The following is a 23,222-nucleotide window of genomic DNA, read 5'->3' on the forward strand; positions in this document are numbered from 1 at the left end:
AGTGGTAGGGTATACAATAGATCTGGTACACAGCATGGCATACTTTATAGAACCTATGGCTCAGGCATAGGGAATGACTTTCATTCTCTTTCTATCTTCTGCCGTGGTCGGGCTTTGAGTCTTACTCAATTTCATACCTTGTAACACAGGCAAGAACCCTTTCTTTGCTTGATCCATTTTTGTAGGATCGAAAGTATGTCTAGAGGGGGGGTGATTAGACTACTTGACCAAATAAAAACTTAACCTTTTCCCAATTTTAGTTCTTGGCAGATTTTGGCTATTGTAGGACAAGTCAAGCAATCATCACACAATTCAAGCAAGCATGCAAAGAGTATATTGGCAGCGGAAAGTAAAGCATGCAACTTGCAAGAATGTAAAGGGAAGGGTTTGGAGAATTCAAACGCAATTGGAGACAAGGATGTTTTTCCCGTGGTTCGGATAGGTGGTGCTATCCTACATCCACGTTGATGGAGACTTCAACCCACAAAGGGTAACGGTTGCGCGAGTCCACGAAGGGCTCCACCCACAAAGGGTAATGGTTGCGCGAGTCCACGAAGGGCTCCACCCACAAAGGGTCCACGAAGAAGCAACCACCCACAAAGGGTCCACGAAGAAGCAACCTTGTCTATCCCACCATGTCCATCGCCCACACAGGACTTGCCTCACTAGCGGTAGATCTTCACGAAGTAGGCGATCTCCTTGCCCTTACAAACTCCTTGGTTCAACTCCACAATCTTGTCGGAGGCTCCCAAGTGACACCTAGCCAATCTAGGAGACACCACTCTCCAAGAAGTAACAAATGGTGTGTAGGTAATGAACTCCTTGCTCTTGTGCTTCAAATGATAGTCTCCCCAACACTCAACTCTCTCTCATAGGATTTGGATTTGGTGGAAAGAAGATTTGAGTGGAAAGAAACTTGGGAAGGCTAGAGATCAAGATTCATATGGTAGGAATGGAATATCTTGGTCTCAACACATGAGTAGGTGGTTCTCTCTCAGAACATATGAGTTGGAATTGTGTATGTGTTCTGATGGCTCTCTCCACGAGTGAAGAGGAGGTGGAGGGGTATATATAGCCTCCACACAAAATCCAACCGTTACACACAGTTTTCCAATCTCAGTCGGACCGAATCAACAAACTCGGTCGGACCGAAAAGGTAAACCTAGTGACCGTTAGAGATTTTTGGTGGGACTGACATGCAACTCGGTAGGACTGATGTGGTTAGGGTTTGGGCATAACGTAATCTCGGTGAGACCGATTACACAAACTCGGTGAGACCGAATTTGGTAATTAGCTAACCAGAGAGTTGGTGAGGCAAACTCGGTGGGACCGATTTGCTCTTTCGGAGCCTATGATCTATACATTTTTCTCCCCCTTTGGCAACAAGTTACCAAAAAGTTCCTAGAAAATGCATAGTGCTAGATCGACGCTCAGGCTTGATCTTCAGGTGGTGGTGGAGTCCGGATCACTCCAAGGACGAAGGCTTCTGTAGACGCTGAAGTAGACGCTGGAGTTGGAGCTGAAGTAGACGCTGGAGCAGGTTGGGCTGGTGCTATGGCTGGAGCTGAGGCAGTTGCTCTTGTGTCAGGAACTGGCACTGCAGACGACCTTGGACCTCGTGGCACTCTGGCAAAGGCATCAGTGGTTGTCTTCCCTTTCTTCTCCTGCATATCATCTTGGAGCTGCTCCACTGCAGTCTGAATCTCTGTCACCTTGACATCCAAGTCATAGAACTTTTGTTCCATGATTCTCTCTAGGCTTGCCTGGTTCTGAGTTAGGGTGGCTAGTCCTTTCTCAATCCGCAGGGTGGATGCAATCAGGTAACCAAGCTGCTCTTGTTTAGTTTTCAAGAAATATTCAGATGCCTCCTCTTGAGTTGGCATCTTGGCAGCTTTCTCCTTCCTTGCCTTCTCCTTCTTTGCTTGTGCTTGTGCTGATGATGGTTCATTCTCAGTCATAACCACTTGATTATCCTCAAAATCTGGACGGATGGGCAGGTGTTCCTTGTCCAATGAGTATATGCATGTGCCCATCTTTGAGTTGATGAGCTCCTAAATCTATGGGGCATATCCACAGCTCCTCTTCTGGTCTGCTGCTGTCCTCTTGATTGTGTCTACTATGAGGCTCATGACCTTGAATTTCTGAGGTACATCAAATACATGAAGAAAATTGATTGCATGGCCTCGGATCATCTTGTGATCTCCAGATTTGGGCAATAAGGTGTGCTTCAAGATCCAATTGATAGTTGGCAGCCCTGCCAGAAGATAATGCACTGAGCCAAATTTGAAAGTTTCAAGAGCTTCATTTGGAATTTCTTTGTACATATTGGACATTGAGTTATGATCCATCTTCTTCTTGGCATAGATATCCAAGTCATCCTCATGCTCTTCAGGGGCATTGATTAGCTGAGCCCATTCAGCAACTGTAGATTGGTACCTCGTACCCTCAGACATCCAAGTTATCCTACCATCTGGATAAAAGTGTGCTGTGGAGTAGAATTGCATGATAAGCTCCTCATTCCACTTTGTGAGCTTCTGCCCAACAAAGTCTGCAACTCCACAAGCACTAAAGCTGTCTTGCACTCCAGGGTAGTGCTCTTCGTTGTCCTTGATGTATTGCCAGTCAACCCATCTCATATCACAGACTATTGGCTTCTTATCAAGCAGCACTGTCTCATAGAAGTCCTACTATTCCTTGGTGTGAAATCTGTAATCCACAGCAGTTCTTCTCCTTGAAGCATATGGGTCTGCTTCTCTCCACTTCCTGAGCCCCGAGTCTCTCCTGAGCTTCATATCCTTAGCCATAGGATGAGCATCGTTGTGGTCTGGGATCTTGGGCTTGAGTTTTCTGAGTACTTGCTCTTCATCATCTTCTTCTGCAGCTTCAGGCACTGGGGCCTTGTTCTTCTCAGTTGCAGGTATGCTCCTTGTGTTTCTCTTTGGTGCAGACTTGGGCTTGGAGGCAGCTTTGGGTGCTTCTTTGGGCTTAGATGTGGCAGCCCCTGTCCTGATAGCATCACCCATAAGCTTAGGTGCCTTATGTGCTGGTGCAGCAACCTCTTCTTCTTCCTCTTCTTCCATGATGGAAGCCTTTCCAAGCACTCTGGCTACGGTCTTCTTGACCCTTTCCTTCCTTTTCTTGCCTTCAGCAGCAACTGGCTCTTTGGGTGCAGGCTTTTCAGTTGAAGCTCTGGCCTTTGACATAGGCTGCCTGCCTACTGGCCTTTTGACTTTCATCCCTGGCTTTATGCCTTGAGCTGGCTCAATTCTCTTTGATGTGGCTTCCTCTTCTGCCACATAATCTTCATCCTCAGAATCCGAAGTTCTCTTCTTCCTCTGTCTGGTGGTAGCTTTTGGCAAATTGCTAGGAGTGCTCCTGCTGCCATCATCTGAAGAACTTGAGGGACTAGTGCCCTCACTCATCTGCACTTGCTCTTCTGACATGTTCTGGCTATCACTTTGTTCTGACATGATGAACAAGCTGACTGCTGACCCTATGAACAGTTTATAGATGAGGTAGACTGGATGAGCATCACAAAATGCAGAGATTTTTGCAAAAGAGTGATCCAAAAGCTTAGTTTTAGTTTCCCACTGAAATCATCTCGGATCTACCAATTTTAAAACTCGGTGATACCGAAGCAGTTTTGGAACCTAAACTAGTGAACTCGGTTGGACCGAGTCACAGTTCGGTGGCACCGAGACTGCTAGGGTTTCACAGAGTTCCAAAATCGGTCACACCGATAAGTAATTCTCGGTCAGACCGAGTCTTACTTGTGCAATGGCATAAGCCAAATCGGTGGGATCGAGTTTTTCAACTCGGTGGGTCCGAGATGGTTTCGGCGGAAACCTAAACCTAGAATTTTCGAATCAAACCTAATCTACGAGCGCATTGACTAGACAGGAGTGTTTCAATCGTGGCAAGAATCATGATGATCACAATGTGCTAAGAATCGGATTGGGGAATAGCACAAAGATCGAGTCCATACCCTAGTTCGGCGGAGACTCGCTACGGCGGCAACGGCGGGGTAGAATTCCGTTGACGGCGATGGAGACCAGCGACTGGAGGCGGCTGGCGACGAGAAGACGATCCGGAGACCACGTTGGCAGAGCAGGCTATCACGCGGGCGAAGGGGTTCGGAGAAATTTCCAAATTTTTGCCCGTGACTATATATAGCCCGACCCTGTCGGTGTGACCGAGTGGAACGACTCGGTGGCACCGAGATTCATAACTGCAAGCAGTTACTGAAACTCGGTGTGACCGAAAGGTTCAAATCGGTTGCACCGAGATCGAAAACCTAGATCAACTTAATGATCTCGGTAGGACCAAAAGTGGGGTATCGGTCAGACCGAGAATCATAAAGAGGTTTTGGAAGTTTAAGTCTATGACGAATCGGGAACTCCGAGCGCTCCTCTCACAGAGTGGTTCGAATCTGACTTGATCAAATTTTGTGATGGAGCATGAATAGAGTTTGAGACGAGAAAAGCATAGATAGCTAGAGGAGGTTCTTAGGGATTCTTGTCCATCCACTTGGCAAAAGGAAATAAAACCAAACAACCAAAACAACAAGTGGATGTCCTCGAATGAGTAAAATATGCAACCAGCATGCTCACACAATAAGATGGCAAATGTAATATGTGACAAGGCATGCACAACCAATTCTAGAATCTATCAAGCAATTTGTGATGACTAGGTCATCTATATATGAGTATATTGACTTAGGAGTCAAGTGAGAACACTTGATCATAGGTCATACTCATCGTTTAAGCTCAAGTGGGGTTACCACTTTTACATAAAGCATTGTTGTGTTCACATCTTTAGAGTTGCTTTAGCTCAAGTCTTAGAGTAAAGCTCCCCCTAGATGTGATATCCCCCCTTAGAGGGATGAACTAACCTTGGGTTTTGTCGATGATGACTTCATGTAGATGTTGAAGATGTGGATGCTCAATGTTGATGTAGATCACTTGGAGCTATCCATTTGAGTGAATTGCACTTTCAATACCTACATGGGTTAGTCCCACAAGGAACAAACAAGGATATCCATAGACATAGAGTGATGCACACACAAGATGATGTCCATGAGAACTTTTAGGTTACCTTGTCCCTTGTCTTACCAACAAGAGGGTTTGTGACTCCTTGAACTAGTGCAAGATGTGGAAGTTGATTGCACTTGTTCTTGCCAAAATGATAAGAGTGAAGTATGTTGGCGGAGTCACCCTCAAGAACTCTCTAGTTCTTCTTCTTTTGGATCCACACCATGTTGATGGGAATCCTTGGAGTTGTAGTTGTACTTGATGAAGTGGAACTTGAAGTAGTCTTGGGAATCCACTTGACTAAGGTCTTAGGAGCTTCTTCAAATGCATCAATTTCCTCTTGAAGCTTGTCTTTGCCTTTTTGCTTGTAGTCTTGTAGTGGAAGATCATCTTGAGCTTGTGTCCCCTTGAAAGAAGTATCATACTTCTCTTGTTGAGGAACAAACTTTGTCTTGGGGTATTGATCTTCTTCCCACTCAACTCCATTGGCATTGAACTTTCGTTCAAAACAAACACCTTGACTCTTCCGGTGCATTCCTTGCTTGCGCACAATTTCCTCGAATTGCTTACTCCCGGCAAGGCTTTTGTACACTCCTTTCTCTTAGTACCTTTGGCCATGAAGCATCTTCCAATTCCTTCATTTGGTGAGTCAAATATGTCGTAGGAGTTGGATGACACAAGTGCTAGACCTGCAACACCTTCATCTTGAGTATCTTCGTAGTCGGAGTGATAACTTCTCTCGGAGTGGCTGTCGGAGTCGGAACCGGATACCCATTCACCAACATGAGCTTGATGTCTTCGTTTTGTGTAGCTCCTTGATGATTTTTCCTTCCTTTCTGAATCCTTGCTTCTCCGTGAGTATCTTCGTTCATAACGATCATCTCTACTCCTTCTCTCTCTTGGTGGTGATTCTTTGCTTCTTCTTTCTGGAGAATCTTCTCTTCTCTTGTAGGGAGCCGTACACTCATTGGAATAGTGTCCGGGTCTTCCACAACTGTAGCAGTTTCGCTCTCGACTAGAAGATCTTTTGTCATTGTAGGACCTTGACTTGAAGCTTCTATCTTTGCTTCTACTCTTGTAGAACTTGTTGAAGTTCTTCACCATTAAGCTCAATTCTTCATTGAAGTCTTGTTTCTCACTTGATGATGTAGGGGCTTCACATGAGGCTTTGTAGGCACCACTTGATTTGTTGTGAAGTTCCTCTTTATCCTTAAGTGACATCTCATGAGCAACAATTCTTCCAATCACCTCCGTTGGCTTGAGATCTTTGTAATTGGGCATCATTTGGATAATTGTGCACACGGTATCATATTTTCCATCCAAGGCTCTTAGAATCTTCTTGATGATGAATCTATCAGTCATCTCTTCACTTCCTAAGCCGGCAATCTCATTTGTGATGAGAGCAAGCCTAGAGTACATTTCAGCGACACCTTCACCATCCTTCATTTTGAACTTGTCAAGTTGACTTTGAAGCACATCCAACTTGGATTCCTTGACGGAGTCGGTACCTTCGTGCATATCAATCAAAGTGTCCCAAATTTCCTTTGCATTCTCAAGACGGCTGATTTTGTTGAATTCTTCGGGGCACAATCCGTTGAAGAGAATATCACAAGCTTGAGCATTGTATTGCAACATCTTCAACTCATCCGCGGTAGCTTCATGGTTTGGTTCTTTCCCATCAAATAAGTCACCTGGCAAACCAACACACATAATAGCCCAAACGGCGGGGTTATGTCCAAGAATATGCATTTTCATTTTATGCTTCCAACTAGCAAAGTTAGTACCATCAAAGTAAGGACCTCTACGGTGATAATTTCTCTCGCTAGACGCCATACTCTCCTAGGTTGTGAAACCAAGGCTATGACCACCAAAAGCTGTGGAGATCAAAGCAAATGGAGACCAAAGCTCTGATACCACTTGTAGGATTGAAAGTATGTCTAGAGGGGGGCGATTAGACTACTTGACCAAATAAAAACTTAACCTTTTCCCAATTTTAGTTCTTGGCAGATTTTAGCTATTGTAGGACAAGTCAAGCAATCATCACACAATTCAAGCAAGCATGCAAAGAGTATATTGGCAGCGGAAAATAAAGCATGCAACTTGCAAGAATGTAAAGGGAAGGGTTTGGAGAATTCAAACGCAATTGGAGACAAGGATGTTTTTCCCGTGGTTCGGATAGGTGGTGCTATCCTACATCCACGTTGATGGAGACTTCAACCCACAAAGGGTAACGGTTGCGCGAGTCCACGGAGGGCTCCACCCACAAAGGGTAACGGTTGCGTGAGTCCACGAAGGGCTCCACCCACAAAGGGTCCACGAAGAAGCAACCACCCACAAAGGGTCCACGAAGAAGCAACCTTGTCTATCCCACCATGTCCATCGCCCACACAGGACTTGCCTCACTAGCGGTAGATCTTCACGAAGTAGGCGATCTCCTTGCCCTTACAAACTCCTTGGTTCAACTCCACAATCTTGTCGGAGGCTCCCAAGTGACACCTAGCCAATCTAGGAGACACCACTCTCCAAGAAGTAACAAATGGTGTGTAGGTAATGAACTCCTTGCTCTTGTGCTTCAAATGATAGTCTCCCCAACACTCAACTCTCTCTCATAGGATTTGGATTTGGTGGAAAGAAGATTTGAGTGGAAAGCAACTTGGGAAGGCTAGAGATCAAGATTCATATGGTAGGAATGGAATATCTTGGTCTCAACACATGAGTAGGTGGTTCTCTCTCAGAACATATGAGTTGGAATTGTGTATGTGTTCTGATGGCTCTCTCCACGAGTGAAGAGGAGGTGGAGGGGTATATATAGCCTCCACACAAAATCCAACCGTTACACACAGTTTTCCAATCTCGGTGGGACCGAATCAACAAACTCGGTCGGACCGAAAAGGTAAACCTAGTGACCGTTAGAGATTTTCGGTGGGACTGACATGCAACTCGGTAGGACCGATGTGGTTAGGGTTTGGGCATAACGTAATCTCGGTGAGACTGATTACACAAACTCGGTGAGACCGAATTTGGTAATTAGCTAACCAGAGAGTTGGTCAGGCAAACTCGGTGGGACCGATTTGCTCTTTCGGTGAGACAAAAAAGTTACAAAAAGGAAACACTGAATTTACATTGCAATCTCGGTGGGACCGATTCGCTCTTTCGGTGAGACCGAAAAGTTACGAAAGGGAAACAGAGAGTTTGCAATCCCATCTCGGTGAGACCGAGATCCCTATCGGTAGAACCGAATTGCTAGGGTTTTGCAGTGGCTTATGACAAGTGAAACTCGGTGGCGCCGGATAGAAAGAATCGGTAGGACCGAGTTTGGCTTAGGGTTTAGGTCATGAGTGGATATGGGAAAGTAGTTGAGGGTTTTGGAGCATATCACTAAGCACATGAAGCAAGAGGCTCATTAAGCAACACCTCATCCCTCCTTGATATTATTGGCTTTTCCTAAAGACTCAATGTGATCTTGGATCACTAAAATATAAAATGAAGAGTCTTGAGCTTTTGAGCTTGAGCCAATCCTTTGTCCTTAGCATTTTGAGGGTTCCATTTTCACATCCATGCCATGCCAATCATTGAGCTTTCCTGAAATAATCATCTTGGAATAGCATTAGCTCAATGAGCTATATGTTCTTATGAATTACCAAAACCACCTAGGGATAGTTGCACTTTCAATTTTGAACTTCTTCAAAATCTTGTCAAGGTATGTGCTTTGTGAAAGTCCAATTAAGCGTCTTGATCTATCTCTATAGATCTTTATGCCTAATATGTAAGCAGCTTCACCGAGGTCTTTCATTGAAAAACTCTTATTCAAATATCCCTTTATACTATCCAGAAATTATATATCATTTCCAATTAGTAATATGTCATCCACATATAATATCAGAAATGCTACAGAGCTCCCACTCACTTTCTTGTAAATACATGCTTCTCCAAAAGTCTGTATAAAACCAAATGCTTTGATCAAATTATCAAAGCGTATATTCCAACTCCGAGATGCTTGCACCAGTCCATAGATGGATTGCTGGAGCTTGCATATTTTGTTAGCACCTTTAGGATTGACAAAACCTTCTGGTTGCATCATATACAACTGTTCTTTAAATCCATTAAGGAATGTAGTTTTGTTTATCCATTTGCCATATTTCATAAAAATGCGGCAATTGCTAACATGATTTGGACAGACTTAAGCATCCCTACGCGTGAGAAAATTTCATCGTAGTCAACACCTTGAACTTTGTCAAAAACCTTTTTCGACAAGTCTAGCTTTGTAGATAGTAACACTACTATCAACGTCCGTCTTCCTCTTGAAGATCCATTTAATTTCAATGGCTTGCTGAACAACGGGCAAGTCAACCAAAGTCCATACTTTGTTCCCATACATGGATCCTATCTCAGATTTCATGGTCTCAAGCCATTTTGCGGAATCTGGGCTCATCATCGCTTCCTCATAGTTCGCAAGTTCGTCATGGTCTAGTAACATGACTTCCAGAATAGGATTACCGTACCACTCTGGTGCGGATCTCACTCTGGTTTACCTACGAGATTCGGTAGTAACTTGATCTGAAGTTACATGATCATCATCATTAGCTTCCTCACTAATTGTAGTAGTCACAAGAACAGATTTCCGTGATGAACTATTTTCCAATAAGGGAGAAGGTACAATTACCTTATCAAGTTTTCTACTTTCCTCCCACTCACTTCTTTCGAGAGAAACTCCTTCTCTAGAAAGGATCCATTCTCGACAATGAATAACTTGCCTTCGGATCTGTGCTAGAAGGTGTACCCAACAATTTCTTTTGGGTAACCTATGAAGATTTACTTCTCCGATTTGGGTTCGAGGTTATCATGTTGAAATTTTTTTTCACATAAGCATCGCAGTCCCACACTTTAAGAAACGAAAACTTTGGTTTCTTGCCAAACCACAGTTCATACGGTGTTGTCTCAACAGATTTAGATGGTGCCCTTTTAACGTGAATGCAGCTGTCTCTAATGCATAACCCCAAAACGATAGTGGTAGATCGGTAAGAGACATCATAGATTGCACTATATCCAATAAAGTACGGTTATGATGTTCGGACACACCATTATGCTGTGGTGTTCCATGTGGCATGAGTTTGTGAAACTATTCCACATTGTTTTAATTGAAGACCAAACTCGTAACTCAAATATTTGTCTCCGTGATCAGATCGTAGAAACTTTATTTTCTTGTCACGATGATTTTCCACTTCACTCTGAAATTCTTTGAACTTTTCAAATGTTTCAGACTTATGTTTCATCAAGTAGATATACCCATATCTGCTCAAATCATCTGTGAAGTTCAGAAAATAACGATACTTGCCGTGAGCCTTAACACTCATCGGACCGCATACATCAGTATGTATTATTTCCAATAAGTCAGTTGCTCGCTCTGGAGAACGGAGTCTTAGTCATCTTGCCCATGAGACATGGTTCGCAAGCATCAAGTGATTCATAATCAAGTGATTCCAAAATCCCATCAGCATGGAGTTTCTTCATGCGCTTTACACCAATATGACCTAAACAGCAGTGCTACAAATAAGTTGCACTATCACTATTAACTTTGCATCTGTTGGTTTCAATATTATGATTATGTGTATCACTACGATCGAGATCCAATGAACTATTTTCATTGGGTGTGTAACCATATAAGGTTTTATTCATGTAAACAGAAAAACAATTTATTCTCTTACTTAAATGAATAACCGTATTACAATAAACATGATCAAATCATATTCATGCTTAACGCAAACACCAAATAACACTTATTCAGGTTCAACACTAATCCCGAAAGTATAGGGAGTGTGCGATGATGATCATATCAATCTTGGAACCACTTCCAACACACATCGTCACTTCACCCTTAACTAGTCTCTGTTTATTCTGCAACTCCCGTTTTGAGTTATTAATCTTAGCAACTGAACTAGTATCAAATACTGAGGGGTTGCTATAAACACTAGTAAAGTACACATCAATAACATGTATATCCAATATACTTATGTTCACTTTGCCATCCTTCTTATCCGCCAATCACTTGGGGTAGTTCCGCTTCCAGTGACCAGTCCCTTTGCAGTAGAAGCACTTAGTCTCAGGCTTAGGACCAGACTTGGGCTTCTTCACTTGAGCAGCAACTTGCTTGTTGTTCTTCTTGAAGTTCCCCTTCTTCCCTCTGCCCTTTTCTTGAAACTAGTGGTCTTGTCTACCATCAACACTTGATGTTTTTCTCAATTTCTACCTTCGTCAATTTCCGCATTACGAAGAGCTTGGGAATCGTTTCCGTTATCCCTTGCATATCATAGTTCATCACGAAGTTCTACTAACTTGGTGATGGTGACTAGAGAATTCTGTCAATCACTATCTTATCTGGAAGTTAACTCCCACTTGATTCAAGCGATTGTTGTACTCAGACAATCTGGGCACATGCTCACTAGTTGAGCGATTCTCCTCCATCTTTTAGCTATAGAACTTGTTGGAGACTACATATCTCTCAACTCGGGTATTTGCTTGAAATATTAACTTCAACTCCTGGAACATCTCATATGCTCCATGACGTACAAAACGTCTTTGAAGTCCCGATTCTAAGCCATTAAGCATGGTGCACTAAACTATCAAGTAGTCATCATATTGAGCTAGCCAAACGTTCATAACGTCTGCATCTGCTCCTGCAATAGGTCCGTCACCTAGCGGTGCATCAAGGACATAATTCTTTTGTGCAGCAATGAGGATAAACCTCAGATCACGGATCCAATCCGCATCATTGCTACTAACATCTTTCAACACAATTTTCTCTAGGAACATATCAAAATAAACACAGGGAAGCAACAACGCGAGCTATTGATCTATAACATAATTTGCAAAATACTACCAGGACTAAGTTCATGATAAATTTAAGTTCAATTTAATCATATTACTTAAGAACTCCCACTAATCCTCTAAGTGATTACGTGATCCAAATCAACTAAACCATGTCCGATCATCACGTGAGATGGAGTAGTTTCATAGGTGAACATCGCTATGTTGATCATATCTACTATATGATTCACGCGCGATCTTTCGATCTCAGTGTTCCGAGGCCATCTCTGCATATTCTAGGCTCGTCAAGTTTAACCTGAGTATTCTGCGTGTGCAAAACTGGCTTGCACCCGTTGTAGATGGACGTAGAGCTTATCACACCCGATCATCACGTGGTGTCTGGGCACGACGAACTTTGGCAACGGTGCATACTCAGGGAGAACACTTTTATCTTGAAATTTAGTGAGAGATCATCTTATAATGCTACCGTCAATCAAAGCAAGATAAGATGCATAAAAGATAAACATCACATGCAATCAATATAAGTGATATGATATGGCTATCATCATCTTGTGCTTGTGATATCCATCTCCGAAGCACCGTCGTGATCACCATCGTCACCGGCGCGACACCTTGATCTCCAACGTAGTATCGTTGTCGTCTCGCCAATCTTATGCTTCCACGACTATCGCTACCGCTTAGTGATAAAGTAAAGCATTACAGCGCGATTGCATTGCATACAATAAAGCGACAACCATATGGCTCCTGCCAATTGCCGATAACTCGGTTACAAAACATGATCATCTCATACAATAAAATTTAGCATCATCTCATCAATCCTATCTATAGCCCTTTTCCTAGTAGTGAAAGTATGACATGCTGGTAAGCAGTATGACTTATATCGCCCACAACTCACTTGTGTTCTACTCGTGCATATAACATCAACATATAAAACCTAGGCTCGGATGCCACTGTTGGGGAACGTAGTAATTTCAAAAAAAATTCCTACGCTCACGCAAGATCATGGTGATGCATAACAACAAGGGGAGAGTGTGATCTACGTACTCTTGTAGACCGACAGCGGAAGCGTTATATCAACGCGGTTGATGTAGTCGTACGTCTTCATGATCCGACCTATCCAAGCACCGAAACTACGGCACCTCCGAGTTTCAGCATACGAGAGGGGAGAGTATGATCTACGTACCCTTGTAGATCGACAACGGAAGCGTTTGGTTGATGTAGTCGTACGTCTCCACGGCCCGACCGATCAAGCACCGAAACTACGGCACCTCCGAGTTCTAGCACACGTTCAGCTCGATGACGACCCCCGGACTCCGATCCAGCAAAGTGTCGGGGAAGAGTTCCATCAGCACGACGGCGTGGTGACGATCTTGATGTACTACCGTCGCAGGGCTTCGCCTAAGCACCGCTACAATATTATCGAGGACTATGGTGGAAGGGGGCACCGCACACGGCTAAGAATATGATCACGTGGATCAACTTTTTTCTCTAGGGGGTGCCCCTGCCTCCGTATATAAAGGTTAAAGGGAGGGGGCCGGCCGGCCAGGAGAGGCGCGCCAGGAGGAGTTCTACTCCCTCTGGGAGTAGGACTCCCCCACCCTTTCCTAGTTGGAATAGGATTCGTGGAGGGGGGGAAGAGGAGAGAGAGGAGGAAGGGGGGCCGGACCCCTCTCCTTGTCCAATTCGGACCAAGGGGGGGAGGGGCGCGTGGCCCATCTCTGGCTACCTCTCCTCTCTTCCACTAAGGCCCATATACCTCCCGGGGGGTTCCGGTAACCTCCCGGTACTCCGGTAAAATCCCGATTTCACCCGGAACACTTCCGATATCCAAACATAGGCTTCCAATATATCAATCTTTATGTCTCGACCATTTCGAGACTCCTCGTCATGTCCGTGATCACATCCGGGACTCCGGACAACCTTCGGTACATCAAAATGCATAAACTCATAATATAACTATCATCGTAACCTTAAGCGTGCGGACCCTACGGGTTCGAGAACAATGTAGACATGACCGAGACACGTCTCCGGTCAATAACCAATAGCGGAACCTGGATGCTCATATTGGCTCCTACATATTCTACGAAGATCTTTTATCGGTCAGACCGAATAACAACATACGTTGTTCCCTTTATCATCGGTATGTTACTTGCCTGAGATTCGATCGTCGGTATCCAATACCTAGTTCAATCTCGTTACCGGCAAGTCTCTTTACTCGTTCTGTAATACATCATTCTGCAACTAACTCATTAGTTGCAATGCTTGCAAGGCTTAAGTGATGTGCATTACCGAGAGGGCCCAGAGATACCTCTCCGATAATCGGAGTGACAAATCCTAATCTCGAAATACGCCAACCCAACATGTACCTTTGGAGACACCTGTAGAGCACCTTTATAATCACCCAGTTACATTGTGACGTTTGGTAGCACACAATGTGTTCCTCTGGCAAACGGGAGTTGCATAATCTCATAGTCATAGGAACATGTATAAGTCATGAAGAAAGCAATAGCAACATACTAAACGATCGGGTGCTAAGCTAGTGGAATGGGTCATGTCAATCAGATCATTCACCTAATGATGTGATCCCGTTAATCAAATGACAACTCATGTCTATTTTTAGGAAACATAACCATCTTTGATCAACGAGCTAGTCAAGTAGAGGCATACTAGTGACACTCTCTTTGTCTATGTATTCACACATGTATTATGTTTCCGGTTAATACAATTCTAGCATGAATAATAAACATTTATCATTAAATAAGGAAATAAATAATAACTTTATTATTGCCTCTAGGGCATATTTCCTTCAGGGAGGTCCACTGGTCAAAGCCCGTCCGTGCAAAGTCAAAGGGCTAGATCCCGTGGTCAAACGCTACAGGGTTAGGCGGGACGGGGGCACTGGGGGTAGCAATGCCACCGAAGCGTCGCACCGGGCCCTCATACATGCGGGGTGGTGTGGTGGCATGTCCAAAGAGGCAGGACGCGTCTCCGGTGCGTGGCCCCCCTCACGGACGGCGCGTCCGTTTCCCCCCTCTAGGTGCCGGCGGCGTCGCCGTCCGTGAGGGGGGGCACACCCCGGAGACGTGTGCCGCCTCTTCGGACATGCCAGCACACCATCCCGCATGTATGAGGTCCCGGTGCGATGCTCCGGTCGCATTGCTACCCCCCTAGGGCCCCCGTCCCGCCTAACCCTGTAGCGTTTGACCATGGGATCTACCCCTTTGACTTTGCACGGACGGGCTTTTAGCAGTGGACGTATCCACCTGGTTGTGTTAGGTCAGCCCATAGGAACACTTTGGAGCAACATCCGGGCCAGACCCACGGCAAGATACCCTCCGTGTAGACCCGACGCGTCCGTTTCCCCCCCTCTAGGTGCCGGCGGCGGCGCCGTCCGTGAGGGGGGGCACACCCCAGAGCCGTGTGCCGCCTCTTCGGACATGCCAGCACACCATCCCGCATGTATGAGGTCCCGGTGCGACGCTCCGGTGGCATTGCTACCCTCCTAGGGCCCCGTCCCGCCTAACCCTGTAGCGTTTGTCCACGGGATCTACCCCTTTGACTTTGCACGGACGGCTTTGAGTAGTGGACGTATCCACCCGGTTGTGTTAGGTCAGCCCATAGGAACACTTTGGAGCAACATCCGGGAAAGACCCACGGCAAGATCCCCTCCGTGTAGACCCGACGCATCCGTTTCCCCCCCCCCTCCAGGTGCCAGCGGCGGCGCCGTACGTGAGGGGGGGCCACACCCCGGAGACGCGTGCCGCCTCTTCGGACATGCCACCACACCATCCCGCATGTATGAGGTCCCGGTGCGACGCTCCGGTGGCATTGCTACCCCCTAAGGCCCCCGTCCCGCCTAACCCTGTAGCGTTTGACCACGGGATCTACCCCTTTGACTTTGCACGGATGGGCTTTGAGCAGTGGACGTATCCACCCGGTTGTGTTAGGTCAGCCCATAGGAACAATTTGGAGCAACATCCGGGCCAGACCCACGTCAAGATCCCCTCCGTGTAGACCCGACGCGTCCGTTTCCCCCCTCCAGGTGCCGGCGGCGGCACCGTCCGTGAGGGTTAGACGGGACGGGGTACCGGAGGGGGGGTAGCTATGCCGCCAGGTGTTGCGGTGGGCCCTCCAACGCTTGTGGAAGTGTGATGGTACTCGTAGGCACCCGACACGCGGCTCCGGGGTGTGCACCCCTCACGGTCGTCGCTGCCGCCGTGTCACGGAGGGGGGAAACAACCACGTTGGGCCGAAAACTATCTATTCCGACGGGCAAAATGCAGTCAAATTTTTTGTGAGAACCAATAAACATGTTTAATATTTATGTGTTAGGAAAAATGCACCTTAAAATAATGAAAAAAAAAGAATATACCTATGCCGACGGCTTGGCCGTCGGCATAGGCGTACACGTGGCATACAGAGATATGCCGACGGCTAAGCCGTCGGCATATACTCACCTTATCCATCCCCTGGGGCGCCCCGTCCACTCGTTCTCCTCCTCTCTCCGCGACCCCCCGCGCCTCCCAACCTCATCGCCGCCGCCTCCTCACAACCCGCACCGCCGCCGCCGCCGAACCCCGCTCGTCCTCACAACCCGCGCCGCCGCCGCCGCCCAACCCCCCGCCGACTCGACCCCGCCCCGGCCTACCCTCTCCAAGCCCGCGCCCCAACCGCCCCTGCCTCTCCAACGCCCCGCCGCTCTGACCACACCGCCTCCTCCTTGACCCTGTGCGGCGCCGGCGGCGGTCCCAAGCATGGCTGGCCGCGGCTCTTGCCGGCCCGCGCCCCTGCTGTGTTGGTCGGGCTTCTCCGGCCGGCCCAACCCCGCCCCGGCCCTCCCGTCACCTCCAGTGCCGGCCCCTGCCTCCAACGCCACCACCGCGACACCTCTCTGCCCGGTGAGCTAACACTTCTTTTTTTTTCTTTTTTTGCATTATTTAGGTACTGTTGGATGTATGAATGGATGCATGGATAGATGTTGGATGTTTTTAGGTTGCTAGATGGATGAATGTTGTATGTGTCTTAGATGGATGGAGGAATCTCGGCAAAACGAATTATTTTGCTACGGTTAGGTTGCTAGATGGATGAATCTCAGCAAAATGAATTATCATAGTTAAAAAAGCAACTTGAGTCACTTAGTTTATAAAATTGTTAATGAATATTTTATTTTCAGTTTGTGATGTTGTTAAGTAGCTATGTGAGATGTGCTTCAAATTTGTGATATGATAAGTGGTTATTTCATCATGATGATCTTGCTAAAAAAATTTGATGTGTCAATGCTTAATGTGAGGTGATGACCCAAATTGCGATATGATTAGTTCTTCCAAATTTGACAATTGACAAAATATGATTTTTTCTTTATAGTTTAAAGTGTCAATGCTTAATGTGAGGTGATGACCTAAATTTTTTCCACTCGGTGTAATTAACAGGATTTGTGGTGTTCCATATTCGTGGAGTGATTGTCGACGTTGGAGGTGTTGGTCCACGATCGTCCCTCTGCTTTGATCGACTACATCGGAGTGTGAGAAACAATTCCATGACCTCGTCCACTTTTTTTCCATGTCACTAGATTAAATTTTCACATCAAGTCGCGTAACCTAGGTCTCCCGTCCGAAAGGGTTGCATCGATAAATATGCATTCAATTGCATATTTATTACCGCAGCTCTTTCGGATTGTCCAGCGTTTTCCATGGATAGCCCGAGGATGTGTAGATTGGGTATGTTCTCCATGTTCTACCCCGTTCCGAGACAGGATTTCGGCGGCGCCTCCCCGTTGTTCTCCGGAGCACATTCTCTCGGCTATTTGCCGAGACGTGTATCTGGAGAACAACGGGGAGGTGCTGCCGAAATATTTCTCGGAACGGGGTAGAATGGAGAACATACTCAATCTACACATCCTCGGGTGGGATTAGGACCCATCTTTACCTATTAGAGATGTAGGTGGATTAAACGCGGTAGAAACTGAAAATTTGATGTGATTAATTTAAGTGAATCCTTAATTATGTTGTGTGGGTTGCAAAAAAGCAGAGCATGGCAGATAATCAGTGGATGTACAGTGGTTTTATCCGTCGGAATCGAGTAACATCAGAGTGGATCGCGAAAACCGATGTGTATTTGAAGAGATATTCCATCGTCCAATGAGAATTATCCCACCATGCCCCTGTGCGAGATGTGCCAGACGTCACCGTAGAAATCAGACGGACATGAGTGAGCACCTTCGCATGCACGGATATATGCCAAACTTTGACATGCCGCCGATAAACATAGCCGAGCAGGACCGTGGTAGAGAGGAGGTGATGCGACAACGCATCGATGGATATGAGGACGATGGGGTCAGGGACATGCTAGATGATGTCATTGTTGCAGAAACGGCAAATGCGACACCTTCAGAGAATGAACCAGAGGATCCGGAGGCAACCGCAAAGGCCTTCTTGGAGGTCTTGGCCTCGTCAAAGAAACCTCTTTATGCGGGTGCGAAAATATCTCAACTGGATGCCATCTCGCAACTGATTGCAGTCAAGGCTGAGTACGGCTGTAGCCAGAAATGCTTCGAAGCATTCATGGGAGTATGGGCTAACAGCCTCCCTGAGGGTCATGAACTTCCGAAAAGCATGTACGATACAAAGAAAATCATGAAGGCACTCTCTATGGATTATGAGAAAATAGATGTTTCCCGAAGAATTGCCTTTTGTTTAGGCACGAGTATACGGATGACAAGTACTGTAGGAAGTGCGGTTCGTCTCGGTACATTGAGGTGGTCGGTGAGGATGGTGAGAAAAAGCAGCTAACCATCCCCGTTAAGGTTCTTCGGTATCTTGATTTTATAAAAAGACTGCAGCGCCTTTTCATCACGAAGGAGTCTGCAAAAATGATGAAGTGGCACAAGGAAGGTATAAGTTACAATCCAAAAAAAATCGTACATCCATCGGGAGGGGAAGCATGGAAGTCATTCGATGAAGAATACCCCGAGGAAGCAGCCGAGGCTGGGAATGTCAGAATAGCCATATCAGGTGATGGGTTGAATCCATATGGTATGTCGTCCAATCCATATAGCTGCTGGCCTGTGTTTGTAATTCCGCTCAATCTTCCTCCCGGTGCCCTAATGCAACGGAATACCATGTTATTGTCGCTCATCATTCCGGGGCCTGACTACCCGGGGAACCAGTTGGGTGTGTTTATGCAGCCGCTTGTGGATGCTTTGCACCATTCTTCGTACTTTCCGAGGTTGACATATGACCGGGATCTGCAGAGAAATTTCTTGATGAAAGTTTGGTTGCACTATTGCATGCATGACTTTCCCGGCTATGCTCTATTCTGCGGATGGTGTACAAGTGGTAAGATGCCATGCCCAGTGTGCATGCAGGCTCTGCGAATGATTTGGCTGAGTAAGGGTGGCAAGTATGTAGCCTTTGACCTGCATCGACAGTTCCTCCCTCTAGACCATCCAGACAGGGAAGACAAGAAGAACTTCACGAAAGGCCGGGTTGTTCATGAAGTAACCGAGATTCCAACATTTTCGGGGGCAGATGTTCTTGCTCAGCTAAAAGCTCTCAAGCCTAAAGTCAAAGGCAAAGGCAAAGCCAAAGCCAAAGGCTTCAAGGGATATGGTGAGACGCACAACTGGACGCACATTACCCCCTTCTCGCGGCTTCCCTATTTCAAGGACCTCAAACTTCCTTACAATATTGATGTGATGCACACCGAAAAGAATGTGGCAGAGTCCCTTTTCCACATGATCCTCAACATTCCTGATAAGACGAAGGATAACGTAAAAGCTAGAGCCGATCAACAGAGAATGTGTGATAGACCATGCCTGAACATGAAGCCTCCCACAGGCGGTCGAAAAAACTGGTTCAAGCCAGATGCTGACTTTGTCCTTAAACCGCCAGAAAAAAAAAGAAGTACTTATCTGGCTGAAACAAATTTTGAAGTTCACCGATGGTTATGCATCGAATATAAGTAAGGGAGTCAATCTTTCAACAGGCAAAGTGACCGGCCTGAAGAGTCATGACTACCATGTATGGATTGAGCGGATAATGCCGGTGATGGTTCGAGGCTATGTCCCCGAGCATGTCTGGCGAGTGCTTGCCGAGCTTAGCCATTTCTTCCGCACGCTCTGTGCTAAAGAAGTAAGTAAAGAGGTGATTGAAAAATTGCATAAGAAGGCACCGGAGTTGAAAGTCAAGCTAGAGAAGATCTTTCTGCCAGGCTTCTTTACTCCGATGACACATCTCATTCTGCACCTCGCGAACGAGGTATTGTGGGGGGCCCTATGCAAAATCGCTGGCAGTATGGCCCTGAGAGGCAGAACAAGCATCTCCGACGGAAATGTGGAAACAAAGCTAAGATTAAAGCTTCCATAGCTGAGGCAGGTATCCTAGAGGAGGTGTCAGACATCAGGACATCATACTATCCAGACCACGTTCCCCATCTGCATAACAAGGTGCCTCGATACAATATAGAAGAGCCCAAGTATCAACCCAGGCTCGATCTATTCAACGCGCAAGGTGGGAGGGCTGGGGCCTCGAAATCTTATAACATGCCACGATAAGAGTGGGAGGACCTCATGTTCTATATCCTGCACAACATCAAGGAAGTTGAGGAAGTGTGGATGAGGTAATACCACTACACCATTCCTTTATGTCTTCCACATCATCATGTTTCATGTTCACTTAGTCCCGTTCTAACACCGTTATCTTTTTTTAGTGATTTCGTTCAAGAGGAATGGATGGGAGTGAATCCTCCTACTGAGGCGGAGGCTCTTACTCTTCTCCGTCATGGAAACCTTGGACATAAAAATTTTGTTGCTTGGTTCATGGAGAAAGTAATTTTCCACACTCCCCTATTAAATACCTACTTCAACATTTATTAGTTAACCGAACTAATGCACGCAACAATTTCCATTATACTTGTAGGGAAAAGATCCGAACATATCTATGGATGATGAATTGAGATGGGTTTCCATGGGTTTTGACCCTGCCGTCATGACATGTAAAAAGTATGATGTGAATGGGTATCGCTTCCATACAGAGGAGCACCAAAACAGCCGCCCCGATCCCAAAACTATAAATACTGGAGTGTACACCCCCGGTCAAAATTCAGTAGACTACTACGAAAGGGTACAAAATATACACGAGGTTAAATTCCGCCAGGGGCGTGAGACCCTAAGTCTGCCTGTGTTCAAATGCCGATGGTTCGATCCGCGGGAGGGGGTAAAACATATGCCTTCCATTGGTTTGGTCGAAGTTAAACCATCAACCGGCTATGCCGGAGCCGATCTCTTCATTGCGGCTACCCAAGCTACACAAGTATATTATCTGCCTTACCCATGCCAGAAAGTGTATCTAAAGGGTTGGGAAGTTGTGTTCAAGGTGTCGCCACATGGTAAGCTACCAGACCCGAATGAAGACGATTACTACAACATTAACCCCATGACATACGAGGGAGTGTTCTATCAAGAGCAACCTGATGATGATGTTGTTGATGTGGTTAGAAACGATGACGCTAGACCATTGGGTGATGATGATGTGGACCCAAACGTCGACGATGCACGGAATGATGGTGAGACCATTGTCAATGAAAATGACATACTTATGCTAGAAAAGTTAAACGAAGACGATGACGACGAAGAAGAGCCTCCACCTCCGTCGGACAACGAAGATGATATGATTGATAGTGATGATTACAACAGTGATGATTCATATGGGTTCTAGCAGATGTACGTTTCAAGTATTTTTTTTCTATAGTTTAGGAATATGCCTTTTTATGCATTTTTATTAATGTGTTTATTATCATGCCTTTTCCTTCATTTCATTAATTTACTAATTGCTTTTTCTCTTTTCAATGCAGGTTCGTGGAACATGGGCAAGGGGAAGGCCGGCGGCGTGGGTTTCCTACGCAAGGTCGTCGGCCTGCCTAGTCGGAGTGGTCGAGCATGTAATCCTCCCCCACGGCTACTTGATGATGACTCCTCACAGGGAGGTCGAGGGAGAGGTGCCCCTAGAGGAGGAGGGGGCGGGAGGAGAGCCTCTAGAGGACGAGGTGCTGGGGGGAGAGCCACTACAGGGGGTCGCGGCCAGAAAGAGCGCACCCTCACCGACTTAGGGGTGTTGTCTTCAAGGCCCTCCTCTAGTGAGGTACCCTCCTCTAGTGAGGTACACTCTAGGGAGGAGGAGGAGGTGGTGGTGGTGGAGGAGGAGGTGGAGGAGGAGGCGGGCGAGGAGGAGGAGGAGGAGGTTGGGGAGGGGGAGGCAGGCGAGGAGAAGGGTGGTGGCGGGGATGATGGTGGTTACGGGAAGGGGGTTGACAAGAAGGGGTGGCTGCGTGGTAACGCAAAGCTACCAAAGCAGGTTCCGGCCATTGAGGAGCAGAAGTGGCTCATTGAGCCCACGAGAAAAGAGTAAGTGGTTCATTATTTTGCTTGTCACATGCTTATTCCGGTTGCTATTTATTTTGCTTGTCACATGCTAATAGTTCATTCTTTTGCAGCAACTGGATATATTCTAAAGGGGTCCGTATTCCCAACGGCCTCATCACCGTCTTGCTGAAGTTATACTGGCCGGGGTTGTACTGTCCGGATCCAGTCAGGCAGTCGGCTCGTCGGGTTTTGGCGGTGACGACCTCCGTGGTGCTTGACGTCCTGGTGCTTAAGCCTTTGGGTCACATTGTGGCGGTCTTGGTGGTGATGATACTTATATGCTTGTGATGTTTCTTATTGTTGTTTGTGAGATTCTTATATGCTTGGTGGTGATGATACTTATATGTTTATGCTTTGCGATGCTTCTTATGATGTGTGATGATGAATTTGTTGTGTGATGCTGCTGGGCTAGCTGTTATGTGATGCATATATTTGTTGTGTGATGCTGTATATATTCAAATGAATTGAGCTGAAACAAAACAGAAAAAAGAAAAAAAACAGACAGAAACTATGCCGACGGCTAGGCCGTCGGCATAGAGCTGCCGTGAGCTCCCAGTGGCTGCCACGCGGCAGGTCTATGCCGACGGCTTAGTTTCAAACTAAGCCGACGGCTAGGCCGTCGGCATAGGCCTGCTCCAGGAGCTCCCAGTGGCTGCCACGTGGCAGGTCTATGCCGACGGCCTAGCTGTCAGCTTAGTTTCAAACTAAGCCGACAGCTAGGCCGTCGGCATAGACCCGCCCTAGGGGTGACGCCGGCTCGCCACATGGCACGTCTATGCCGACGGCCTAGCCGTCGGCTTAGTTTGAAACTATGCCGACAGCTAGGCCGTCGGCATAGACCTGCCATGTGTTGAGCACGCGTTGGTCAGCACTTGACGGTGGCCACCGTTAGGCGATAACGTTGCCAACGGCCAGGGCCGTCGGCATAGATGTACGGACACCGTCGGGAT

The 23,222-nt window shown here is 46.5% G+C and overlaps 1 pseudogene; it reads left to right on the forward strand.

Annotated features, from left to right (window-relative positions):
- The window catches only part of LOC147966326 (uncharacterized), a 29,680-nt pseudogene extending 7,120 nt beyond the window's left edge, over nt 1–22,560 (forward strand).
- The last annotated feature ends 662 nt before the right edge of the window (nt 22,561–23,222 follow it).

The sequence above is a fragment of the Triticum urartu genome, chromosome 6A, assembly GCF_056163025.1.
Source record: "Triticum urartu cultivar PI428250 chromosome 6A, HENAU_Tu73, whole genome shotgun sequence".
Lineage (NCBI taxonomy): Eukaryota > Viridiplantae > Streptophyta > Magnoliopsida > Poales > Poaceae > Triticum > Triticum urartu.